At 37.6% G+C, this 21,856-nt stretch overlaps 2 long non-coding RNA genes and 4 other non-coding genes across 6 annotated transcripts; 3 read left to right on the top strand and 3 right to left on the bottom strand.

Moving 5' to 3' along the window:
• The first annotated feature begins 9,608 nt into the window (after positions 1-9,608).
• Positions 9,609-11,727, top strand: LOC148724557 (uncharacterized). Its single transcript, XR_015991208.1, has 2 exons — positions 9,609-9,815; positions 9,930-11,727. It is a non-coding gene; the product is annotated as an uncharacterized LOC148724557 (long non-coding RNA).
• Positions 9,654-9,823, bottom strand: LOC148724558 (U1 spliceosomal RNA). The gene has a single exon (XR_015991298.1). It is a non-coding gene; the product is annotated as a U1 spliceosomal RNA (small nuclear RNA).
• Positions 11,728-11,971: 244 nt separating the features above from the next.
• LOC148724555 (uncharacterized) lies at positions 11,972-16,339 on the top strand. The gene is made up of 2 exons (XR_015991207.1): positions 11,972-15,240; positions 15,913-16,339. It is a non-coding gene; the product is annotated as an uncharacterized LOC148724555 (long non-coding RNA).
• LOC148724556 (U1 spliceosomal RNA) lies at positions 14,863-15,026 on the bottom strand. Its single transcript, XR_015991312.1, has one exon. It is a non-coding gene; the product is annotated as a U1 spliceosomal RNA (small nuclear RNA).
• Positions 16,340-19,317: 2,978 nt separating the features above from the next.
• On the top strand, positions 19,318-19,484 carry LOC148724554 (U1 spliceosomal RNA). Its single transcript, XR_015991293.1, has one exon. It is a non-coding gene; the product is annotated as a U1 spliceosomal RNA (small nuclear RNA).
• Positions 19,485-21,632: 2,148 nt separating this feature from the next.
• Positions 21,633-21,788, bottom strand: LOC148724553 (U1 spliceosomal RNA). Its single transcript, XR_015991297.1, has one exon. It is a non-coding gene; the product is annotated as a U1 spliceosomal RNA (small nuclear RNA).
• Between the last annotated feature and the right edge of the window lie 68 nt (positions 21,789-21,856).

Below are 21,856 nucleotides of genomic sequence, written 5' to 3'. Positions count from 1 at the left end.
CGAGGGAGGCGTTGGGGTTTGCGGTTTTGCGGTTCTGGCTACTTTTCAGATCGGTTTTTCGGTTTTTGTGCCAAAAAACGTCGGTTTTTCGGTTTTGTTATTCATTACGCTTTGCAGATTTTCCTTTTTCAGCATTTGGTTTTCGGTTTTCGTGAAGAATTTTGACGGGTACTCGGATTTGGTATCCGATGTGCTTTTTCGGTTTTTCACATTGGGCTTCTGGTTTCTCTTCGATCTGAGCAGCCAGTCCCCCCCTCGTTTTCCCCTCCCCCCACCTCTGAAGAATTAAAATAAAGATGTTTTCCTGGAACTATCCCTTTTTCTTCATTAGAGGTTCTGGATCGAATGTAAACATTAACAGCTGACAGTTCTAAATCAATTGCTATTCTTAAGCCGCGAAATTTCAGTCAGACGAGACATTTAGATCGTTCGTGGCCACTTTCCAAGCCACTGACTCTTTTTCCTCCAGTGATTTGAATTTCTCACGCCTTACTCTTACGATTTGGACCATTTGTCAGCTGTCCACGTTGACTTCGCTTCAGACCCTTTTGCCACGTCCGAGTGTTGCGGAGAATGGAGGCATCACAAACTTGGAGTAGCGGTTGTCGTGGCGATATACAACATCCATGCAAGGTAGGGTTCGGTTGGAGACTGGCCCGAGGTATGTGTAAAGCTCTTGTCGCGCCAAGAGCTTGCGCGCGGGTATATGTTACTCTAGACTGCAACGTCTCCCTTCCTTACGCTGAGAAGGAGGCTTTCGGAAAAGATTTCGCATGCTTGGAGTATGTTGTATTCTGGAGTACAACATCATATCTTGCTTTCGGGCTTCATTTTCGGTTCGAATTTCACTTCGGCATTATTCTTTTCGGCATTCGGAGTTTGTTCGCTTTTTAGTTCGGAAGACAAGGGCTCTTGGAAGCGACTGTAAGTCGTTAGCAAGTTGCCATAGACATGAAAGCATCGTCCAGGGCACTTTGGGTGTTCCAAGTCATCGGGATGTCGATATTTACTGACACGGAACACTCAGAGTTTTCTGGACGCCGAATTTTTCGTCTTAGGTGCGCGTCCCCTCCTGCTAGGTTTAGTGTAGTAAATGAAAAAAATATAATTTAATTTATAGATGTAATAGGATATCAGAAAATAAAATGCCAAATCCGATCGTCTCTGTGTCTTTTCTTTTCTTTTTTTTTTTTTTTTTACTTATTTCGTACACTTAAATTTATGATTTATTTTTAGCGGCGCACTGTTGTAAAACGTTGTCTCAATAATAAAATAAAAAAACGAGCGTCTCCGTGTCTTTTCTTTCTAAAGAAACTAGTTTTAAACTTTACTAACGCAATTTCAACTGCCCATTTTCGGGGGCGTGCGCGTTGACTTGCTTTCCGCTTTCAAGTGCTAAATTTTCTGCTAACTTTCAGGTTTAATATTCAAAAATTTCCCGTATCCATTTTCGGGGACTCGCCAAAATTTTCAACAATTTTTCTTTTTAAACCTCACGTTGCTGCGCATTCTGTACTCGGGGGCTATGCATCGTTGAGAAGGTGAGTAAAGGGAAGGTAAGTAAAGATATGGTAACTAAAAAAATCTGGAAAATAAAAGACATGGCAAGTAAAGATGAGGTAAGTAAAGAGAAGGTAAGTTGAGAGCTATTTTAGTTCTGTAATATCAACCTATGCTGTATGGATTTTTTCGCCGACAGGATAATCTTGATGCGTCGCGTCGAGCAGGGGAAGAAACCTGGTATTAGAGAGCTTAAGCACCAGACGTTCTTGAGGTCACGAACGCCTACCGGAAGTCATTAGAGGAACTATGTACATACTGCGTATGTCATGACGTTCGCGTTGTCACGTCGCAGACGCCAGAACGCCACTTTTCAGGTTGAAGGTAGGACGCCACAAAAATATGCTGTTATTTTGTTTTATAGGAGATAAATTATTGACTCAAAACCATAAAAAGCTCTTCTGCTTTTTATTAAGTGATTAAAAAACGTTTTCGTAGCGCGTAAAGTGCTTTTTGCTTAATCGATAGATTAAACGGGATTCGACAATGGCAGAAAAATTTCTCGCCAAGTCTGGGTGAGTTAAGTCATTTGATTTCATGTCCATTTGAATCATCAAATGCAGAACTAAGATTTTTTTAAACCGGGTTTAAGCTTATCACAAATTACTTTGAGCGATAGTTTAGAATTAAGACACTTAAGCGACATTTAGATACAATAACAAAGTGCAAAATGAGATAGATGATTGTCTTTCTGCATCGGTTGTATTTTGTAACTGCACATTGTATATCGTATGCATCTATGCTAGGTTTTGAGCGACCGACTACAAACATAAGAATAACAAATCTCGCTGTGGTTAACGAATTTAGAAAAAGAGAAATGGTCCTCTAGGCATCCAGATCATGTCATGCACTGAAAACTTCATGCTCGCTCGTTTGTTCGCATTGTTTACACAACTATGAAGTGGTAAATTTCAAGTCTCCTAATAAATTGACGAATTATTCATTCTGTCAAGAGAGTGGGGTAAAGAAACTTATTCCCTTGCTCATTAAGGTCATATCTCAAGCATCTTTTAGCAAAGACATGTTAACAAGGGTAGAAGTCCGTGTCTGAAAAACGTCGACTGCTTAACCTTCCTATTTCGCGCCAAGAACGAAGGCCTCGATCCAGTCTTACGCGGCTTCTCTGCCGTTCGTGTTGTCAAGAACGTCTGGTGCTTAAGCTCTCTATTGTCTATCAGTTCCCCAGGTCATCTAAAAGAGGTAAGGCTGGCATGTTTGATTGCAGCAAATAAAGTTTGCTCCATTTTTTTTTCAGCCTGACTTAGTGACCCACTTAGAATCATAATGTGGAACCTCTGACGACTCAGAGGTAACATTTGATGATTGCATAAGAAGTATTCTTGCTTCTGGACCATTTGAGGTTCTCTGTTCACAGGATTTGTGAGACGGCATTTAAACGACACAAGCGGTGATATATTCATTATTTCTCTCATTTTGTATCCTAACAGCTTTCTTTTTCAGTCGAAAAGTGAAATATGTGGTAGCTAGCACTTTTTGATAAGACCCAGTTATCCAATCAGCAGGCCTTCAGATTGCCCACAGATAATAACGTATTGTAAGGATACAGTTAGGAAACCATTTTAAGAAAAACTTGCACCATTTTTGATATCTCGTATCATAAGTTCGAAGCCCGAGATAAAAAGGAAAATAAAGAGGCCTTAGTTTCTCTTGCCTAGGAACAAAATATCCAAAGGCTGATTTCGTATTATTGCATTATGCAACCAGGACTAACTTCAAAAATACAGAATCGTGATTAAATCGAGCTTTTCTCAATCGTTAGCATATTATCGGTCTTTAGTTTACATTCTTTTGCAGTCTAGTCTGGGGAAGTTAAAAGTAGCGCTGTCAACACTGGTGCAATCCAGTGAAGCCCATCCGAGAAAATCCACTACAGTTCATTGCTCTGCCGTGTGATCTAGTTCGGTAGGGTTCATATAAGTGGAGTGTAGAGCAGTCCAGTCCAGTTCTATTCGGTAACGCACAGTGCAGTTCGTTGCAGATCAGTCTAGAGTAGTGCTGTCCAGTTTACTGCATTGTAAAGCTATCCAGTGCAATCCAGAGTGGTGCATGGCATTCTGTTCTGGTGAAGTCGAGTGGGTCTAGCCAGAGCATTATGCGAAGTGCAACAAAGTCCATTTTAATCCATTCCAGTAAAGTGCAGTACTGTTCAGAACAGCCCAGTCATGTCAAGTTCGCTACAATGCAGTCAAGTGCAGCGCAGTGCATAACAGCCCGGCCAAGTCGAATCAATTTCAGTCATGCGCAGTACATTCCAGACCAGACCAGTCAGTCCCCCCTACTACACTTCAGTAGTCCAGAACAGCTCACTTCAGTCAAGTCTAGTGCAATGCAGTCCAGTTTGGTCAAGTGAAGTTCAACCCAGTATATTGCAGTCCAGTCAAGTACGTGTGCCCAGTGCAGTCAAATGTAATTTAGTAAAGTGCAGTTCAGAACAGCCTAGTGCAGTCACGTGAAATTCAGAGTGGTGCAGTCTAGAACAATCCAGTGTAGTGAAGAGCAATGCTAAGCATTGTAGCCAAGTCCAGTCAGTTGCATCCAATCCAGTCCAGTCTGCGACGGTTACACTAGCCTAATAAAGAATGCCTACATACACCGTCGTTAAGAGGTATTTGCTAGATGAATAAAGCCACAAATTTAAAATAAACCAAAGTAATTGAACAATGAATAAACGAGGAAGTAAATAGATATTTAACGTCAATTAATAACAGTAACCAACTTATGACATTAATTATTAAAGAGATAAACAAAAATAAATAAATAAGGAGATGAATAGAAGGCTTAAATCAATTGAAAAATTGATTACTTAATAGATGAATATAAATTTATAGTATGATAAAATGCATTTATGATATTCGGTGCAGAATATTTAAATGAAACACAGCGTTGTCTAAAAAGGTTTCCAGGGCTTGTTTCTCCCAGGACTTAGCTTTCACCAGACACCAGCTGATCAACGGAAAGACGCAGGGAACCACAGGGTCACCCAGTGAAACATTGTTGTCTGTGTTACACCAGGAAATCAATGAAAAAGGACTGGGTACAACTTGAGCGGATGATCATTACAACAAGCTGAGGTTCAGCTGCGAGGAGAATCGCAAACCATGACGTGGCCTTAGGTAAATGAAATTTCTGAGTAGTAAACTAAGTAAAAGCTAGTCCAAGCAGGTTAACTCGCTCATCCAAAGTGAGAGTGATCACGAAGGGAAGATATAGAATAGATGGTACACATTTTGTGCAAAAAAGAAAACAGGTGTTCTCATCGCTTTCACGCTAAGGTATGATAAAATCTTTTAATTTTACAAGCTCTCTCGATGAAATAATAATAATAATACTAATAATCAAATTGAAGCCAATCTCATCATGTCAAGACGTCAAAAAGCTTTTTTGGTTTCCGTGACTTCAATAATTTGCGATGGAATAGTAAGGTTATTTAGCCGAAAATGATCTTGCCCAACTTTATTATTACCTTGAATCGAAGTGACTTATTTATCTTAGGGTGAAAGACTATACAAACCATCAAGAATGAGAGCCGATAAGATTCTTAACAATTCCAACTGTTCTCTATACATTTCTTATGCAATTGACAATTTGTTTGATAACCAGGAGCTTCTTAAATCGGTGATCATTTTCTTTATCCTCATAACCTTGACATTTGATTTGAGGATGAAACTTTAAGGAGAAGTTAGAGGTCAGTCTCGGGGCTTAAATGGAGGTTTGGCTTGGATATGAATGAGGAGCACCCATAGATTAAGAGAGCCTGGACCTTACGTTTGGTGATCAAGCTCATTGAGTCTCGAAATAATACGTCGACCCAATGGATATGAAAAAAATATTACTGAATAATAAATAAAAAAAGATATTACAGGAAAAATTCTTATTAAGCTCGGTTCCAAAGCGTGTTGTATCTTTACTGTCTTTCTAAATCGTTTTAATGAGGCAACAGAAAATTGTTATCACTTACTGATTAACAGAACGAGATAATTAATAACTACAACTGCGTTAGAGGTATCGACGTTTCCAGCGATTAAGCGACGAGATGAACCTTTGCGAGAGACTCAAATCCTATCAAAATCCTTTTAATTTTCTTTTTTTTTTTTGTCAATTTATCGAATTTTGGCCAATGAATGTAAAGTTCAGGATTGAGGAATAATTGCTCTCAATCTGCCATATTTATCCATCGCGTCCATGATTTCCATTTTTAAGTTCCATTCACGAGGTCATGAACATGGCACGATATCTTTCCTTTCATTCCCACCCAGATTTCTGAAGTAACTTTGGATTTCTAGTAAATGTTACCTACCCGTCATGAGTTCATATAAATGTGCTATCTAAAAATACATTTTTTTAAGGACTCGTACCTGCTTTTTTAGATCATCTAAGTTCCATTGTATGGGAATGTCTTGTAAAATCTCCCGTTAAGAACGTCAAAAACTATGTAAAGCCCATAGTTTATAAAGGCTATTTGGCAGAATGCGAGTACTTGCTCTTTAATCAGAAATTTACATTCGAAACCAAAGTAATCTTAGACTTTGCGAGATTCGGGAGAATTATTTGCTATTCCATGGGATATAGGAATCGCGGAATATTTCAGGTCTTTCCCGGTTTCTCGAGGAGGTTCAAATTTATTTTACCATAATTCGTTTTTCACAATAGACAGGATAGTTATCTTTTACGCAAAATGTTGTTTTGAAATATGGATAAAATATCATGTGACACGAAATGTTTCATTTCAAGTAAAGCTATAGGATATTTCTGAGAGTGAGATTTGTGGCATTTACCGAAATAAAATTTGTGGCATTTAGGAACTAGGATAAATTTTAACCACCAGGGGCGCTGTCCAGGATAGCTTATGGAACCGAGGCACACATCTTCAATTAATCTTTAAGCAAGTGGTAAAGGAGCGTTCTATTTAACTTCTTAGGGGGTGGTTGGGGTGTAAAGTCGCCTAGCCCCTCCTCCCTTTGGAAGCAAAACTGTTCGCTCTTAAACCCTACTACAATGTTTTATGAGAAGAGTTGAATGGCAAAGTGAAGTCATTAAAAATGCATTTAAGCGCTTAGAAAGGAAAGTTTATGGTACTCATCATATAGTTTTGAAATTTTTACGTTGGAAAACGTGTTTCTGTATGTACTCAATCATTGTGCTTAAATATTGGAAGTAACTTGTTTCTTAAGTTTGCACGAAGTAATAGAATACGTAAGGGCCTGGAACTTTTCGAATTCTTTTGAAACGCTTCAACAGCTGAGCTAATCCTAACGAATAACCCTGACTAAAACGTTATTAACATAATACATCTGAAGCAACGTCTGGAACGATTCGGCGTCACTAGCCAATACCTTTCTCTTTTTTCGTTTTTCCTTTGTCAAGTCTATTTGAATAAAAGATTAAATACGTTTGATTGCTGTTCACTTGTTTCTCTCTCTCTCTCTCTTTCTCTCTCTCTCTCTCTCTCTCTCTCTCTCTCTCTCTCTCTCTCTCTTTCATTACTTCGTTACCATTATCACTTCAATCATAGTTAGTAGAGAGTCCTCCATACTAACTATGCTTCAATGCCCCGTGTTCTACCCCGAAGTATCCCGTTATACACCCATAATACTGGTAAACCCGTATGCAAGAGTTTATCGTGATGTTCAATGAGCTATTTATATGCCCTCACGTCCCTTCAATGGGTGAATCCTACACCCCCAAATTTCCTCACCCCTACCCCTCCACGGGGACTTGATCGGAGCGTTTACAAAAAGATCAAGAATTATCACAAGGCGTACGACAGTTTGAAGTTAATATAAATACAAAATTAAAAATTTTTCATTTTCTTTAAAAGATGATAAATCCTACAAAAGTGGTCAGGTCAGTCTCGGAGCCAAGAACGGTAAATTTTAATTGAATGCTTTCCAAAGTGGGTCACATCTGCAAAGTCAATACAGGTGTTTTTTTCTTTATTTTTGTTTTCTTCCTTTCTCAAGATAACAGAGTTTATAAGCTTTCTCGTGAAAAAATATTAGTTATTTTGGATTCAATTCTTTTGCGGTTTGCTGCGGCTTACGATTTTTCTTTTTTTTTCTTTTTCGGGCTAGTTTTTACCAATGGTATATGCTTGGCGATTTAGCAAATGATCGGCGAGCTTCCAGAATTTCCATTGGACCCAGAATTTCCTTGTAAATCAAATTTTCCGGGTAAATCGAGCTCTAACTTGTTTTTTATTTTTTTATTTTCTGCTCTGTAACGATTTAAAACCGAAAACCACAACGTCGAATGGATCCAAGCTTTAATTTCAAGCTTTAATTTCTAGCTTAGATGGAATTGCGATTTGTTTGTTTGAGACTTCGTCACTAACGTAAACGTCTTCTAACGCTAAAAAGTCGGATGCTCCACGTCCCATGAAATGCTCTCACAACTCTCTTTTTAAACCTTTCAGTCCACAACGTTTCGTTCAATTTAGCCTGAAATTGTATTCTTAAAAAGCTTGCATACGAAATAACAGGTGCAAGGTTTTAACGTTTGTGTACACAGGAAAAATTTGATATGTCATTTTGAAGAAACTCTCCTTTTTATCGCCACCGCAGCGATCCAAGTGCAATAATATTTATCCAAGACGACTTAATTATCATTCTCCTTTTTTATTTTCAGATTGGCCATAAATCGACCCAATACATCGTAATCCAGGTTATTGATATCCAAGTTTAGGAGCTATTGTAGTTTGAAGCCCAAACCTTAATGCATTTGAGAGAACAATTACGAAGTAAGGTGACATTACAGTTCAAATGATGTGGTTAAAAACATTGAATACATTTATGTCCTGCCACATTTTCTTTTGCAAAAATGTTTTGTGATTTGCTTTTAAAAAGCGAAGGTGTCAGAATGAATAATATTCACCGGTATTTTTTGTTTCTATCAACTTGCCTGAGACAAAAGACTCATTTAAGCATTTAAGATAAAGTATTGGCGGTGTCCGCTGAGGAAGCAGCTGCCTGTTATCTTAGTAAAGTTCTGTTTCAACTGCACCAAAACCTTATACCAAAGGTTTTGAAATATCTGAATTAAGATTATTCGATTTTTTAGCGTCATATTAGATGTTGAGACCGGTGTGTCGTCTTTATGTTGCGGTACAGCCGGCAGTTGCACCTGATTTGCGAGTTTCCAGAATTCAGTGTGTTTTATACATCTACTGAATTACGAACAGGAAAGTCGAGCATATAATTCACTCTAGCATAAAAACAATCAATAAAAATTTGGATTTCTGACCAATAAGTATCATGCAAGTGCATATTAAATCCCAAAGAAAAATTATTTATTTTGCTGAAACAATGTTTTGAAACAAAATTTTTTCTTATTTAGCTGTGTGAACAACACCAACCCTTCGCACGATCTAGGAGGAAAACCACAGTGTTAAATTAATAATTTTTAGCTCCTGTATATCGATCAAATTGTTTGCCGCTAAAAACTCTCTTGCGATAATTTGGCCTTGCCAGAAAGCTAAGGCAGCGAACGCAGACACTGCTAGTCAATTTGTTTAATAAGAATAAGTTTGTGCGACATATTAAAACTCCGCTGTTCGTAATGGAAGATATTAAAGATTCAAAAAAACCTTTGATTAACACAAGACATTTCTCATTTTCCTCTCGCTCATTTAAGCCGCGAGGGTGTTATCAGCAGCTAAGGTTTTAAAATATAATTGAGGAACTTCAATAAGCGAAGATAGAGGAGATTAGAGTGGGAATATTAGCGAAGGGGATTTATCAGGCTCTTAATTCGGGAAGAAACTGTTCGATTGACTTTTTCGGTCTACCATCTTCTTCATTGAAACCAGAGCGTTTTGCTTGCGGGGGACTTAGTTACTCGATGCCATGTGGAGGAAAGGAAAGTTTTTGTTGAGATGAACTTCAGATTAGCTAAAATATGATGGACGTGTGATTTATGATGTATTAAAATAAGAATATAGTTCGGTCGAAATTCGCCCCCTGGTATTAAAGAAGTCTTTTTGACATAAATTATACGATGCCATTAACATCTGAACACCTGAAGAGAGAACATCGACAGTTGAGTTTCATCTTAAATTCGTTTCCTCGCGATCATCACAGGGCGAACGAGCGCGAACGCAAGTCTGCCCGACTAACAAAAATTTAACACTGCGCCACCCACTCGCGTGGGAAACACGCAAAGCTCAGCCAGTTTGTGCGTGGTGAGTTGGCCTCGCTTTGGGAGAACTGCCTTCCTGATCACAGTTGCTCCAGTGCATTGTAAGTATGGTGAAACTCTTCAACGTTCCTGCTTTTATAGCCGAGTCGCAGAGAGTCTAATGTGGGATGTTTATTTGCTCTCTAAACCGTCAATGTTCTCTCGTCCAATTCCAGAACGAGCTCGAACTGCGCAAGGCTACAGATCGCAGGATTTGCGCAAGTGTAGAGGTAGTGGAATATCACGTGATCAGAGAGACAGAACCGTTCAGAACTTTGGTTGTAAAACTCACTGCAAATCAAATACTACCAAACCAAGGAAAATACGTTAGATCACTTTTGAGTCATCTATCTTGAATTTTGTGGTTTGTCATTATAATCTATATTTTATGGCGAACAGTCATAATAACTCGAACTTCAACAACAACTTATGTTTCATTCTTAAATCCGGTTTTTAAATTTCTGACAAAAAGGTTCAAACCGAAAAGGAATTCGCGAGTAATCACTCTTCAGCCATTTGTCACTGCAGTTTGTCCAGTTCATAATATGCAAAAACTCGGATATATTAAACTTGAGTCCGTTTCAAATATTGACACGATTTACTTTTGAAATGTCGTTATTTTAATGAAAACGTTGACACATGACTTCCTTCATATGCAATATTTGTTTGACTAATGGATTCGGAGGGACCTTGAAAGCTGTCCAATATTTAGATGTACTTATATCATTTATCAAAGCTATGGAAGTTACTTTAAGTCGACCAAAATTTGACTTCGAGTTTCAAAGAATGATAGCTCTTCCAAAAATGTTGCGACGATATCAAATGACAAAGAAACAAAATCAAGTTGTAAATTACCAAATTTGGTAGGAAATAGCTTATTACAAAGTGAGGTCATAGACAGCAGGACTGCCAACGACTACAATTAAGACTGCAAAATAAATCTTCAACGATCAAGCGTTTTTAATTTGTTCATAATTGCTCGCAGTTATTATCTTACTTTGTATTATCACTCGGAACTGAGGCTTCTCGAACAGTTTCGATTCATTCACCACCTAATTCTTTTGTCCACGTTTGTTCGCACTTTCACCGAACTTGTCAGGCAAAGTCGAGCTTGGTATCGTCCTTGCATGTTGCATAAGATCATCCGTTTAATCCATGATGGATCTCATTTCTTGCGATTGCCGGAAATTTCTGATCTACAAGAGCAGAATCTTTTTTTATCATAAATTAAAACGCACCTGTTATGTCTTCCTGTCGGAAAAATACATTTCTGTTTTATAGCTACTAAATTAGCAAATTTAAATGACAGAGGAGAGAAAAGATAATTTTTTCACTTTCATCGATTATCTGGAACCACTGAGAAATTATCCATTGTGGGTTGACAGCGTTCAACAAAGAATTACTCCTTTAAAAAAATTGAATATGACTTTATCTTCATAAATTTATTTTTTTTCCAGAAGCCTATGCTAGCTTTGACTGAAGTTGAAATAAAGGTCAAATCTTATGGAATATTTTACCGGCGATTTTCGTTTTGTAACCTCTGATTCGCTTCAAAAGCCCCCTTCCTTTATGTTTTATTTCGTCAGTTTGAAGTCATCTCCATGTAGTCTTAGGAACAAGGTTGAAATAAACACCGCAATTAATTGTCTTTCTTGAATAATAAAACCAGACAAATTCACGATAAGAATATTATCCGAATGTGACACCTTGTAGAAAGAAGCTATAGCAAGGTCATCTTTGAAAAAAAATACGCTTTCTTTTTAATGTAAATATTTATATTGTCAGATAAATTGATGGATAATGCTTTGAGAACAAGACAGACAATAACGAGGAATACTCAAATTATCTTATTTCGTCTCTTGAGTAAAGTTTTAGGCTTGCTAAATACTGATATCTGGCGGTTAAATCATCTCGTTTATTTTTAAAGTGTAAACGGTTCTTGAAACGAACAAATTAAATTCACTTTCAAACCTCGCTGGCTGCTTAGCATAGCAGAAAATTTAAGTACTTAGCATTTTCTCAGGACAGCCTGTTTTGAAAAGACAGATTTAATACTTCCGATGCAAAAGACGACTTCCTTGATCCTTATTTGAGACAGCTTTTAACGCTGGATTATAGTTGTGGCGCCCACACAGCCAGGGTCTTTATCAGTTGGCAGCATGCAGCAGCAGTCGCACCTGTTTTGCTACATGACTGCGCATGCTCAGGGTTACCCCCCCCCCAGAAAAAACAAAAGAAAACAAAAAAACAAAAAAAAAACGAATAATATCCTCAGCTCGCACAACTTGTTTCAAAAAATTTTAACGTTCTGAAAGTAAAAAAGTATTTTGCTCCAGATTATAACTTGTTTGCACTTTTAGCAGTAACATGATCTCCTTCCAATTGAAGCCGCCGTTGTGGTCTACAAACAAAATTCTTTTCATATGCACAACGTTCCTAAAATCTTCATTCTCTTCCTTTTATGTCAAATTATTGCAGAGACAGTCAAGCAGTCGGTATACGGCCGGCGGAAATCGTCTTTTTCTGTTCACGCGGGTCGTAAGAGTGAATTGGATACAATTTATGTTCAAATATAAATAAACCATACTGACGTTGTAAATTGTCTTTAAAAAAATAAAAATTCAACGTAATTTAGACTTCAATGTGCCCAGCTGCCGAGATATATTTTGTCTTCTCCCCTGAATCGATTGGAAGCACTGACTTGTCATGGAAAACACTCATAAAAAATTCAGAAAGCTTTGTTCCTCTGTTAGTATATAACCAATCAGCTTGGAAAACGTGTAAAGGGACTTGTAGTCGCGAGCCATCATGCTTTAAAGAGGAAAAACTCAGCAGTAAATGTCAAACACACGCAGCGGGGGAAAAGATGGCTTTGTTAGTTCAAGGTGTAGTTTACATGATTACAAGCGAATCGTCGAAGCCACAACACAGAGATCTTGGAGGCGAGAAAGGGACGACATAGAAGACGACCTCAATTGTTAATATTTTACTGTTCATTCCAATTTAACTCTTTACCTTTTTCATCGGAACTAACCTCTCATAACAAACATTTTAAAGACGCAGAACGCTTATAGAGACATTTCGCTAAACTTAACTCGTTAATGGGGTAAAATAGGACTTCTCATTCCGCCTTTCTGCCTTTGCAGTTCTAATCCCCTAGCTCCGCGTCCCATTTTGTAGCCTGTTTAAAGCCATCCTTGTTAGTATTGAAAATTGTTAGTATGGAATCGAAATCATTTTTAACTGCAAATCTTATATTCCTTTCTCAATGCAGACATATAATATTTGTACCATAAAAGCTAGCTCAGAATTGAATTTTCCTTCTGTTTGTGTACATAGGGTGTGTCAAAACCAAGAAGATGAGAAAAAAAATTTTAAACTTAAATAACCCATGTGTCCTTTTCTGTACAAGGGCGAAATTCATTCCTCAGCCATGCGGAACGCAGTTCGAGTTTTGGAGGACAGAAAAATATTTGTAGGTAGACAAATTCAAGTCTTAGTACGTGGGGTATTGGTAACTTTCTGCTGTAGAGAATGAAAAGTGAGATAGGCCAACTACTAACGTACGTAACTTAGCTTTGCAAGCCTTTAAAAGCAATGGCTGTGTCATCGAAAAATGTCTTTCAAAAGAGGTGTCGATAAAATTGTCTAGAATGTTCGATTTTGTTGAGATGGAAGGGAAATTTGTTAGAAACAGCTGAAATCAGCCTTGTCGATCATTAATAATTAATTTTCTTTGTCCTGAATAATAAGTAGCTTTCTCATCATAGTCCTAACATAAAAAATTGGTATGATTATTTGTTTTTGTGGAGAGACAGAAATATTCTTTGGGTAGCTTAATCAAATATTAGCGTAACATTGATAAAAAATTGAGATATTTGTAAGAGTTTATTCATGGAAACACCCCAATGTGTGAAAATGATGTACACTTCAAAACACTCGCTCTCTTAAAAAAAAAACTCTGTTTAAGATTAAAAATAAATTTAGATAAATTTTATTCCCAGAGAATCAAAATATCTCTAAGTGCAGTTATATTTCAGTTTGACTGGATCTGTGAGGAATGGAATGGAAAAAAAAAAGCTCTTTCAAGAGTGATTCTTATTTGCATAAATGTATGGCTATAAAATTTAAGATTTCTTGAATAATTTGTAGAGATATCATGCTAGGATTTCGTCATAAGTGGATTTAAAGATTGTAGTATCCACTCTGAAGTTTGGTAGATGTGTCTTTTATCGAATATTTGAAGTTTTCCAAGAGTTTGCGGCTCTGCGATGTCAAAGAAAAATCTTCCTACTACGGTGAAATTCAATTCCCTGTTCTGGGACAGCGAATGTCTAGACTCTTTGAAATTCATTTGGAGCTTTACATTCGCGTATGAGTTAGACACCAGAGTGCGGTTTCAGTTATTTGTACGAATCTGTGAAAAGTTTCATTTTCTCGCACTCCGTGGTGAGGAAAGTCTTTTCCAATGAGGACACCTACAAATGCAATAACTTATTCTCAAGTCAAACGTTTGCGAAATTGTATCTTAGGGAAAATTTGTGGCCTTTCGTTATTTACTACAAATCAAAATTGTATCGTTTGTATAGTGAACTACAAAGGAATATATTTCATCGCATGGGGGTTAAAATGAGCTTGGAAAGAACTGTGATAGACCTTAATTTAAAGGAGTTGTTTTGTTTGAATGGAAAAGTGTAAAGGTGTCTGAGAGAATGCTTTTTACAGCTTTTGTATGTTTGAATAATTGATTTCAGGTTTCAGAAAGTTCCGAAAGAAAGTCGAAAAAAAGGGATTGACTTTTATGTATGCTGAATACCGATGAAAGTGAGAAATATAGTGATTTATAATCATAACCCCGTCGAAAATAGATATGAGTACGATCATGGAGACAGATGCAAGCAGTGTGAAAATCTATTGCAAGACATATTTGATGAAGCTCAAATGTAAATTGTGAGGTTCGAAATTAGCATTAAGGCTTCAAAGGCGCCTTGGTGAGGCGTTATACAAAGATAACATTGAAAACGAAAGAGGAGAACAAAGAAGGAAGGAGTGCAGGAAATAAAGAAAAATAGATAATGAGAGAGAGTTTAGGCTTTAGTTTTGAATTGAGGGGCAAACGAGCGCGTACGCAGGTTCACCCACTAACAAAAATTGTGCACCGTGTACCCTCGTAGGGGTTCCACGCAGAGCAGGGCCCTTTCAAAGTGCAGAAAGAAGGCCCACCCTGGGAAGACTGCCTTCTTGATCACAGTCCTCCAGTGCATTGTTAGTATGAAGGCACGAGCAAGTTTCCCGCCTTTTATACCGTTGCTGTGATTTGGAGGACGGCGGGAAATTCGCACTGAGGCGATCATGTTAGCCAATCAAAGGCTTTTACTCGCGGTTTAGTGCTGCGAAGCGGCGCGCATTTTGTAAACAGTTGAAGGGAGTCTACAGAATGTAAAAAATCATACGGAAGAGGTCCTGCCGAGAGATATTTTTAACCGGGTGAGTGTAAATTTAGGAAGTTAATTAACCTTGAGATTGATCACAATTTTAAACACAAGTTTGCAAGTTTTGCTTGTGCTATAGTACGGTTTCTATCAAAAAGAGAGTGCAAAAACAAATAAAGTCAAAGTTCAAAAGTTAAAAATGGCCCTGAGTAACTTTGGTTTAATCTTTCATACTCTGTTTTTCTACATGAATAATTTATTTTATTTAGGAATAAAAGAAGAATGAAAACAAAAAAGCTTCCCTCAGTAGCAAGTTTCGTCGCTTAGTTTCAAGACTCGATGAGTCGCGTTTTCATTCGGCAAGACATAAAACAATCTTTTCAACATTTTTTTTTCACTTATATTTCAGTTTTCAGCGCCATCTCTCGTTTAATGTTAACACAGTTCATGTGTCGTTGGTATCATGGTATTGTCTTTGTGAATGTATGTATGATCTAGATGGATAACTGCATAAATAGTTAAAAAGCTTGGTCGTAACGAATAACACATATCCTGCGGCTTTCTTTGATTTGTTTTGCAAGCCGGTTAAGCCGTTGTTAGCGAGTGTCCTTTGAAACATTAATTACTTCAGAAAGTTCGGGAAGAGTGTTTGGGACAATTAAAGCATCGGAAACACAAATAAATCAGAGAACACAATCTCTTAAAAGCTTATTATACACTTTTTCAGATCTGGATTCAATCAAACGTGACATCACCACCGCATCTTGAAAAGATTTCACGTACTGAAGTATTCATATCCTTTGTTCTACCCATCTCTTTGATCCAGAGTCAACAAGAAAGGGGGAAAACCGAGAAACACCAGACATTCATCTCGTGTCAAAAAGTACTTCTGCACCTCAAAATGCCTCATCTTTCATAAATCTGCATGTATCTTAAAATGTTCATTGCTACAGTTTAGATTAGAAAGATGACTTTGGATTCCCGCTAGGTCAAGCTTGAATAATGAACCTCTCTCTTGGATCACACATTGTAAAATATATTGTGGCAAAATGACGTTGATCGATGGAAGGAAAAAATCCGGTCTTTCACAATTTCCCCTCTGTTTTGTATCTGTTTTGTAAAGTTTTAAATACACAAGACGGCTCTCCACTGTTTCCGGTCGATTTTATATCTGCACTAGTTTAAAACAATTGATAGTGAAATGATGGTCATGAAGAAAATGCCAATTCTTTGGTGAAATAGTATTACTTCCCATAAGTAAACTTTCATGTCAGTAGCTATTGTTACCCCTAGAAACGCCGAAGGGTTTGATATTTGGGTGATAAGAGCGACAAAATGTACGTGGTGGCCCTATTTTTATTGCAATAATTTGAATATATCAACAAAGTTGAAATGGTAAATTGGCCACCGTTACGATTATAAAAGCTGACGAAGGGCTAACGCTCGAAACGTCAGCTTTTATAATCGTAACGGTGGCCAATTTACCATTTCACCTTTGGTGATATATTCAAATTATTTCGTTAGCCCCACCGACGCAGCCCCAAACAGTTTCTTTAGAAACTATCTGCCTTTATTCTTTTCTATTTTTATTGTGACTGAAATAATTTTTAGCCAATCAGGGCTCGTATTTCTACCTAGTGATTTGAAATCCGAAGGGGATTCAGAGCCACCTTAAAATTTAACTGCATCATAAGGCTTTGTGATACGGTTATTAAGGTAACCTGTTTTGTCTGCTTTATACATGTGTTAAGAAAAATTTAGTTTCTTGTCCGTGCCAGTCAATAAAAGTCTGGGAGCACATGAGAGTTTTGTAGTATGTTTCAGTTTCATCAAGAAAGTGATATCGATTTTCAATCACTTTTAAAATCACGCTGATTTTTACCTGTGTTTAATGTCGCGAATCAGCTGCCGACATGTCACTTGCCTTTCGCACCACTGTCAGTTTGATGAACGAATGACAAAGCGTTTCAGAAACAGATTTTTCTTGTCGATAAAGGACTCTGATGTCCATATGATACACAAAATAATACATGGCTGCTTGTAGAAATGGAATTTTTTCTTCTCGTGTTCAACTGGATATTTCAATCGTTTGCCGCTGGGTGATATCTGCGCTCACTCCGGCGTGAGATATTGTTCTTGCCACTCGAACATATAATTTATATCTCCTCGCCACCGTGGAATATCCTGTATTCATCTTTTCAAGGCTTTGCAAACTTTGTGTTTAAACGCGAGAGAAAGCTGTCTCTATTTCATCTCTCCTCTTTTAATATGGTTAACTAGTATGGCCGAAAGGAAAACACGTATCTTTAAAAAAAGAAACAGTTTTTTTTCACACTAAAGAGATGCAAAACGACACAAAGACAAAGAAGGGGTCTTCAGATTAAAGCACTTTGTAATTACATATTGATAGAGTGGAAATCAAAGCGTGGAACGGTCCTGACAAAGCATCTTCTATTAATTTTTTCCCCTCATTCCTGCAGCCGATGATAAAATTTTTCCTAAAAAAACTGTGTAACTAGAACTTATCGTATAAAATAATATTCCCTTTTTACCACTAGATGATGGATAAATCATGTTGTGCGCAGATAGATTTCGAAATCAATATTGAACAGCTCTGACAACAATAGGATTATTCTCAGCAGGACATCTGAGAAATTCACATACATTGTTCTCTCTCCTTGTTGAATAAAACACGTATTACCCAATTGTATCTTTCCAGTCTGTACGGGCAGAGAGCTAGCGTGATTGCGTTCATAGAGCAATAAATTAGGGCATGTTAACCTGAAACGCTTTCGAGCTCAAATATGCACATGCAGAGAGGTTTATTTTTAAAAGTTGGTCAGGAATTTATTGTTGAGAACACGGTTTTTAATAACGCTTGTGCTTGCCCCATACAATCACCATACTTTTCTGGACCAAGCAGTATCACTTTTGTCCATAGTTCAAATGCGTGAAATATCTTCAAGTTCTCCCAATCAAAAGCAACAAATTGTAGCTTCAGAACTTCTTCTGTTGCCGCAAAAATCAAGTTTGGAGTTATAAAATTAAAGCTACGAATCAAATTCATTGAGTGGGCTGGAATCAAATGATTTCTTTTTAGCTCTTAACTGACGATATGATGAAGATATAATCAGTAGGAAAGTGATGTTATTAAAGTAAAATAATTAAGATTTTCAAAACGTTTATTCAAAGTTTTCATGACTTTTTCCAACAGCAAGAGGATATCAACTAAAAAATTCCTATGAAATAAAATGACTTTTAAAGACGGGTATGTACGAAAATATTTAGTGTCTATTTAGTGCCCAAGTTAACAAATGTTAAACCATTTTCCTTTTGTGTATCTTTTCGCCATCTGCTTGGAAAAAAAAACCGCATAATTAGTCGCCATGAAAAAAATTGACAGGAATTCTCTCTCCAAAATACAGCTACCCGCAATGAAGCATTTAGACCTTGAAGACTGAAAACAAAATCATATACCAATGTAATAAAATCCAAGAAGTAATGTTAAGCAACATGCAAACAAGTATACAATAACGAAATGCCGATACCAAAAACCAAATTTGGTAAAATATCTTGTCTTGTATGCCTAATCTTTCTGTTGAAGTTACAGAAGAACTTATGATGGTTTTGGCAAGAGATATGTACAATAAAACATTTTTCTCCATTGACAGTCGTTTAGTATGTTTCAGTTTCGATTTAGGCCTTGATATCGATTTTCACCCAACTTGATTCAAGCACATTTGAAATTCATATATAGTTGTATTGGTAAATGAACACAATGTTCTAAATTTACCTAGAAATCATAAACTGGAGGTACAGTGTGAGCGATACCTCTCATTCCAAGATTTCACTGAACTAAAGCGACTCCTTTTGAACGTCTCTAATTACGAACAGCCCTTCACACACAGATGCGTTTATTTTACCAAGCAATCCCGTGACCAATTGGCTCCCTGAGGCGGTAAGAGTAACTTATACACATGCGTACGCTTTTTAAATGCCCAACAGCTCAGTTCATTGGGCGTTTTGCGTCAAATAGAGACCTCTCCTTGGAAGCATACGGTGTCAAACGAAATCCCATACAATTGCTGCGATTGCCAGTGTATAAAAGGGTGGCGTAAAGTGCAGTGTTTTCATACTTACAGGGCACTGGAGCTACTGTGATCAAGAAGGCAGTGCTCCCAGGTTTCGGCCACCATTGCACCGAACGGAGGTGGAGGCCTGCGTGTTCCCCAGAACTTGGGTGCACGGTGTGCAATTTTTGTTAGTCGGGCAGACCTGCGTACGCGCTCGTAGGCCCTCCAAAGAAAAAAAAGAAGTTCTGAATACATACACCATCTTAAAGAGGCTCTGTGATTGTGTCATCTCATTTATTACAGGTACCAAGTCGCCATTACAAGAGCACTATCACAATAGGTAATCCATATCATAGAAATTTTCGCTAGTATCTCTCAGTTAAAAGACATGTAGCAGCCTCTTTGACTTATGATGTTTCAGTAGTAGGTTTATAATGATATAACATGCTTCTCAAACCCTGGAACGTCAACCATCTTTCACAAATGTGGCCGTGGAATTGAAACGTTTGAAATTTTAAGCGAAAGAAACTACCTAATTGTCTCCTTTTTAGGGAAAACGACATGAAATATCTCATAAAATGAACTAAAAAAGGGACGCTTTAAGTAAGCGTATATAACGTAAATAGATAAATACAAGCATCCAATCACATATCAAATCTGAGCATAACTTTTTCATAAAGATCGGCTTGATGAGCGTTTTTTAAAACGAGAGGTTTATCCTCCTCAAACAGTTTTCGGGTATTTGGTTCAATTTTTCTCGGCCGTTCAAAGATGGTGCTTGGTCATTATATCGGAAAGAAAATATTGCTGGTTGACTAATTTGACTTAGTGATAGCCATCTTGTCCGCCTCTTTGTCGCCTCGGTTGTTTTGTCAGTAGTTGTCAGACCAAGACGTCAAGCGGTTCATGATATGAAATTGTTGAAAACAAAAAACTCAAACCATGAAAGTGAATTCTATCTAAATTTGCTTCAGTATTGAAATCTTGTATAGACCTTAGTTAGCTTCTTTCGAGTTTTGCTGATAAAAATCTTGAGTTTCGAAATATTATAGTTTATAAAAATCTTAATTGTGACAAATTAATAGCGAAAATATTGTTAGCGCTTTATCTCTCAGAAGTGATTAACATGTAACTTCTCCCTTCAATAGCCATATATCATCCAACAAACAGGTAATGAGAATACTCAAACTCATCAGATGGTAGGTGTTATCTTGATCTAATACGAAATTCTTGCAACTGATTTGGAAGAAAATGTGTCGCAGCTAGAGAGGAGAATTGGCAAGCGGGTCCTGGGAGTTAAAATGTTAATAAACATACATGTAAATCGATGAATGAATAAATAAACGAGTCATGGGAATCAGTCGTAATGTTACTCTCGTATAGATGAAACTCAAGCAAGAATGTTAAAGACTTATTTCTCGCGCACAAAAAGATCTCTTTTGTTCGCGGAAATTTGTACTTAGGTCTTCTTCTTGACAGACCTGAAAACGAATTTGTTGTCTTCACTGGTAACTCAAGCGAACTAAACCGGAACCGGGCAGTCAAAAAGATATGGGACTGATCATTTAAACAAATTCTAACTTAGGCTGCGTTTTTTAGGAAACAAATGGCCTCAACATCTCTGCATAAATGATTTTTTTCTGAGAGAGTGAGTGATGTTTTTTATCGGTAACCATCTTAAAGAGAAGGCTCGTTATTTCTCTTTCCATACGCTCGCGTCCAGTCATTTTTCTTCGATTTTCAATGAAAGGTAAACAAGCGCGAGATAGCTGTTTTTCCTTGTTAATGGCAACGATCCTCAAGTAAATAAAGCTTGTAGATGAATAGGATGTAATGCCGGAAACAAAAGTCTACATCATCTTATTTACCACATTGTTCAATTTTTATCGAGCCTACTAGTGATGTGTTTTTTAGCACCGCTAAAATGAAAGAGAATTGCCTTTCATTATCTTTCGCGCTTTCTGTGAAAGGTAAACTAAACACTGATGCAAAAGTAATTTTTTTTTTTTTTAGCTTTCGCTCTCAGTAGCTCTCCCTCGTGCTTACACGTGAAAAAAACTTCCGGAAGTCATGTACATGTATTGACAGTTTTGCTTTTTCGCCAAAGATAAAAGCCAACAAAGGTTCCTAAAGCCATAAGGCAGAGTTTTAAACTTTTATATTCTCCCTGCTGTTCTCCGTGCATTTCCCATGGTTCCAACGAGGAGTGTTTGTTCAACAATCAAGAGCTTTTTTGGTTAGTGGTTATTTCCTTTATTCTCGTGAACTTGATGCTTGATTTAGGGATGATACTGTGAGGCGATAAAGGGGCACGAAATTAAAATGCAAATAACCGACCTCTCTATTTTATGCCTCCTATGATGGGGTTAACCAGCGAATGCGCAAGTCAACCCGGTCACAAACAAAAATTCTGCACCCGACTCGCTCGACCTGGAGCGAACGCAGGACTCAGTGGCCCAGAGTGCAATGCGCCACCTCGCCTTGGGAGGCCTGCCTTCTTGATCACAGGGCTCCTGTGCACTGTAAGTTTGAAGGAAAGTGGAGCAGGATCGGGTCTTTTATAGCTACAGATACTGACAAACTTACGGTGAACATTGT

The sequence above is a fragment of the Stylophora pistillata genome, chromosome 8 (genome assembly GCF_964205215.1).
Source record: "Stylophora pistillata chromosome 8, jaStyPist1.2, whole genome shotgun sequence".
Lineage (NCBI taxonomy): Eukaryota > Metazoa > Cnidaria > Anthozoa > Scleractinia > Pocilloporidae > Stylophora > Stylophora pistillata.
The sequence above is the reverse complement of the archived record's forward strand: the minus strand, read 5'-3'. Positions and strand labels throughout refer to the sequence as shown.